Source organism: Euprymna scolopes, chromosome 9 (genome assembly GCF_053919585.1).
Source record: "Euprymna scolopes isolate OS-2025 chromosome 9, ASM5391958v1, whole genome shotgun sequence".
Lineage (NCBI taxonomy): Eukaryota > Metazoa > Mollusca > Cephalopoda > Sepiida > Sepiolidae > Euprymna > Euprymna scolopes.
Window position 1 is genome coordinate 53782767 of NC_136490.1, and position 5581 is coordinate 53788347.

The following is a 5581-nucleotide window of genomic DNA, read 5'->3' on the forward strand; positions in this document are numbered from 1 at the left end:
TCATGAGTTTTGTTTTACTTAACGAAAAGTGAAAAAAAGTTTTCACAATATAGCTGTGAAGGTGTTCTATAAACTGTAATAATGGTTTGACATGTGGAAAAATGAGTGAGTGCCGAAGCTTTAAAGCAGTTCTAAATGACTAAAACTGCCACTTAAACCATATATTGAAACACTATCGTGTTTGAATGATATATATATATATATATATATATATATATATATATATATATATGCAAGTGTATGCATCTGTATACACTTGCACATATGTATGTTTGTATTTATAGTGGAACACAATTTAAAACTGGAAATTAAAATTTACATGGATTTATTTTTCGACAGAATACTCAAATAAGAAATATTAAATATAAACAAATATAGAAAATGTTCATATTTCTTATGTGAATATCCTGTCGAAAAATAAATTAATGTAAAATATAATTTACAGTTTTAAATTGTGTTCTTCTATGGCAAGCTTTATTTCCTACCTTGGTTGTATTGAGCTTTTTTATTTGGTTGCGATTACTATATAAATATTAATATTGTTAGTCGCTTTAAGTTTACAGAAGCTTTTGGCATGTAAACTTAATTTTTTCTTCTTAATTTTTTGTGTAATATATATATATATATATATATATATAGACTAGTAGGGAGACTCGACGTTGCCAGGGATTAAGTGATGATCAACGAATATTTCACATTCTTACATTTTTATTGTCATCAAAATCCGTGAAATCGCCCGGGAGGAAACTTAACATGCCTCCATTCAGTAACTTAGTCCAAAATATATGTTATTCTACATTGCACTCTACAGAACCAACTGTTCTTTTAATAAAATTATTTTATATAAACTTCTTCCCAGTTAACGAAAAAAAACATTAAGAAATTTACATGCGGGGTTTGAACCTACAGATCACGTCATGCAAAAAAAACGAAAATTTTCGAGTCTTATAAAATTCTTTGCAGTTAATGAAAAAAATTTAGAAATTTACGTGCGGAGTTTGAACCTACAGACCACGTTATGCAAAAAACACTATCAACTTACCCACAGTAGAATTTTCACGGCCCGTTATTCTATCATTGTTGCTAATCGACGACATGGAAAAATGGCTTTACCGTTGATCGATAAATTAAAATAACGGTTTCGATCATAGATAATTTTCGGGGGTATTCTGAGACAAAACTTAACTAAGATCACTCCCAGACTTATACACTAAAGTTCTGTAAATTTTAACGAAAATCTGTTCAGCTGTTTCGGAGTCTGTAAGGAACTCACACATACACAGAGAAAAAGTTGAATTATATATATATATACATACACACACTGGTGAATTATGTTTCCATAATTAAAAAAAACGAGAAAGTTCACAAATCATGATTTTTGTCTATTTTTGTATTCTTAAATTTTTTTAAAATTATTTTCCTCATAGAAGGATGCCTATATATTTTCCATAAATGTCTTATATGTGTTTCGTTGTGGTGATAAACCCATGTATCATGGTGCAATTCATCAGAGACAAAGAGATATCATGAAAAAGTGAAAAATAGACAAAATTAAAACGAAAGTATTTAAGAATGACAGAAATTAACAACTTAAAAAACTGATATTCAAAGGAAAGACCCCCTCCCACAAAGAAAATATATCCGATTAAACGTATGAGAGGTTTTACGAATCCCTCTTGATTTTTTTTTTTTTAGTAAAGCAACACCCTTACGATTTACAATTTAGAAACATTAAAAAATGCTAAAGTCTTTTTTTTCTTATTGAATTAAAATTCACCTGTATATATAGCCTGGAGCATCTATCTTTATTGAGCTCATTTTTTATAACAACTTGGAATTGTTTAAAGAAAGGTTTTAGCACTTATGCACAAATTGGTTTATATCACTCCTCCTAATATACCCTGAGGAAGTTTGCACTGACAAGAAGATGGGTTGTTTAAGCCAATAAAGACAATTTAGACATTTTTTTTCTATTTAATAATGTTTATTAAATGTAAGATGTTTCTCTGATACTTTTTTAATAATAATAATAATAAGAAGAATATGAACAATTATGAAATCATCCTTTTTCTTTCCTCTATGGAAATTATGTTTTCTAAGATACAAAGAGATGATGCATCAGGTTTCACTACTTTCATTAATGGTGTTGGGAAGAAGGAAAAAAGAAACAAAATTCTGAGTGTTGAGTTTTACTCTGAAATATACAAGTTAGAAAAGCATTCCATCCAAGGCATGAAAATTGTTAACAACATTTTGTTTAACAATTTTTCATGCCTTGGATGAAATGCTTTTATAACTTGTATCGTATCTTTTTAAGATTATATTTTATTTAATTTATTAATTTGGATGTAAAAAAATGCTGAATGTAGTTTTGTATGTATTTATAAAAACTCTCCTAATCTCTATTTCAGATTGTATTTCTCCTCACACCACAACTCATTTTTGCAACCCCCTCTTTGTATTATTAGAGGTCTGAATATTCTGTTTCAGTTTGTAATTCTCCTCACACTACAACTCTTTTTTTGCAACTCCCTCTTTGTCATACATGTCTGAATAATGAGAAAATCTGAATTTTTTTAACAAAAACTTTAAAATAACATTTTTAGATTAAATTTTTAAAAACTTCTTTCAGAATAGAAAATCTTTACAATTTAATAAGGAACATATTTCTTATAGGTTCCATTAAAAATATTCAGTAGATAACGAGAAAAATAGAGATGAAAATTTTAAAAGGAGTGTATAACTGGCTACGCTCAATAGTAGTCCTCGCTAGCGAAAGACTTTGTTATTGTTATTCTATTATTATTATTATTATTATTTAAAACATTTTGTGTCCTGCACTTTCGTTGCTGACGTTGAATCTATCGACTGGTTTTAATCTTGACACCCTTTACTGATGATTCCCAAAAAGATGAAACACTAGTATCTGTAGTTATTTAATAATTATTATAGTAAATAATACACATATATATATACACACACAAAATTTTAAATATTTATTATTTTTACTTAGAGACTGTGTTTCATGCTTACACAATCTTCAGTATAATAATTACTGTCATTCTAAAATATTCTTATTTAGCAGCAAAGTAATTTTTAACTCTGTAGTCTGGTATTTAACCCCTAGGTCACCATCAATTAGCACGATAAACAGGAGAATTTAAATCCTGTGTGTGTGTGTGTGTGTGTGTGTGTGTGTGTGTGTGTGTGTGTTTGTGCGTGTTCAAGTTTCAGAGGACTAACTTTGCATCTTTAACGACCTACCTGGTGTGGTAAGGAATGAAGGAAGATGGCATGAGAATGTCCAGAAGATCTGTAAGTTATAACATCTAAATGGTGCAAGCAAAATTCATCTTGACAATAAACAAGGCCGATAGCCATTAGTCGCGTGCTCTTGTGTAATGAATGAATGCGTGAATGTAGGATTGACATGAAATTCTTAAAGATAAACTAAAATGACCGAAAAATGGGCTGGAATGACTTAAATAAATAAAAATTAAATGACTTAGAATGACTTTAATGAACTTAAGGATGAATTGAATGACCTTAAAAATGACCTGAATGCTTAAAAATAACTGGAATCCTTCAAAAACAACTTGAATGATCTGGAGAATGACTTGAATGGCTTTGAGACTGACTGGTTGTAAAGTGGGTGATCATTTTACATAAAATTAATAACGAAAAGTGATCCCCCACTTTATATCACAAAGTTACAAACATAAGTACAGCATGTAGTAAGAACAGATGCTACACATTGATCTTGGCCGAAAGGCCAAGAAAAGCTTAAAAAGCTAAGAACAGCATCTATTAACAACAGACCTTTGATCTTAACCAAAAAGGCCAAGCACAAAAGTGTTACAGACAGACCGACCGACCGACCGACTTATTGAGTTACTTGCACGCGACTAAAAAGAAAACGTTTTTTTTTTTGTAACATACATACAGATTGTAATTTGCAAATATATGTTCAAAGGTAAGAAATGTGTTTTGTTATTACGTGACACTTGTAGAACTTAACAAAAGCTAATTTTACAAATGAGTTTAGCAAAATAAACTATATCACAAAAGTAAAAAAAAACGAAAGTAAAATGGTCAACGATAGTCGACAGTGACTTGAATGCTCTTGTTTCATTGGCTATTACACCGAGGTGTAGTGGGGGGTGCCATTTATTTCCCAGGATTACTTTATTCAGTTTTGATCCTTGATTTATAATAATGAGCGTTTAATAAGTTGTCATCAAGTACTATTTTTAAGTCAAAAGTATGTTGTTGTTGTAGTTGTTATACATCATTCATCTCAGGTGAGTTGAACCGGCTTCCTCCAAAGGAGAAAGTGTCAAGGGAATATTAAATTCACAGGTGGTCCCCAGTCGCCTGTAATGTTTGGTACATTTTTGGTCAGGAAGTCAGTATCTTCAGACAGCCTGATCTGGTAGCATCTGATGCCCTAACAAATATTACCAGTCTGGATCAAAATTGACCTAGGAGCAATGGTAACTAAAGTGCAATTCCAAATTCTCCGCAATGCACACAGGCTCCAAATGGGTATGTTTTAAAGTCAAAAGTATGATTCGACCAAGGATTAAAACTCATTTTTCTGACCTAATTGTGCCAAAGGCATTATATCTGTGTCTGTGAGTTCGCTCTCTATGAACTCCAAAACAGCTGGGCTGATGTTTTGAAATGTCACATAAATGTACTTTATATGTCTTGTGAGTGTTAGTCGGCACTAACCCTATTCGGGTTTCATTGGCTTCCTCCAAAGGAGGAAGTTTTATGAGAGTATGAAATTCACAAGTGGTCCCCAGTCGCATGTATATTCCTGTTAGGTTTTCCGCAACTCTTGCAGTGAGGTGTCCACGTTATTCAACATACAGCGCCTGGAATTCCCAAATTGGTCACCCATTTTAGTAATAACCAGGCTCAACATTGCTTAACTTTGGTGATCCGATGGGAACCGGTGTGTCAACGTTATTGTACCGTATTTTATGTATCTTGGAATGTTAAAATCGAAAACCATTATTCCAAATTACTCTTCATCATTATCAAGGACCAATGTTCGAGGGGAAGGGTTAATGAGGATCAGATGGAGGATGAAACAACACCATGATGGTTGGTAATGGTGGAAATTAACCAAAGTTGGATTAAGAATGCATTAAAAAAGGGTTATGTACGTTGGATTTTAAAACAACCATGATGTAGTTAGCCAGGAAACAGTCCCACATTATTGTGTTCCATAAATGGGTAGTTTTAAGAAAGGGATATTTCTTATGGAACTTTCGTTTAGTTTTCAGCACAAACAGAGAGTAAGGAAAACTGTTGACAGTGATTGTAGCTAGACGAATGTTTGCAATGGCCCAAGATTAGAAAACATATATTTTACTCAATTGGAATATAGAAATATTGGTATATATCAGTTTAATAAATAGAGATAAATTGTTTAGAATAGGCTTTTCAATAAATACATTTAAAATACCTCTACTTATATATAAAAGGTACTTTATCAGTGTGTGTGTGTGTGTGTGCCAGTTCATTCTTTAAAGACTCCAAAACAGCTGGGCAGTTTTTTTTTTGTTTTTTT

At 31.6% G+C, this 5581-nt stretch overlaps 1 pseudogene; it reads right to left on the minus strand.

Moving 5' to 3' along the window:
• Nucleotides 1-3647: 3647 nt before the first annotated feature.
• LOC145285358 (U2 spliceosomal RNA) lies at nucleotides 3648-3784 on the minus strand (annotated as a pseudogene).
• Nucleotides 3785-5581: the final 1797 nt, after the last annotated feature.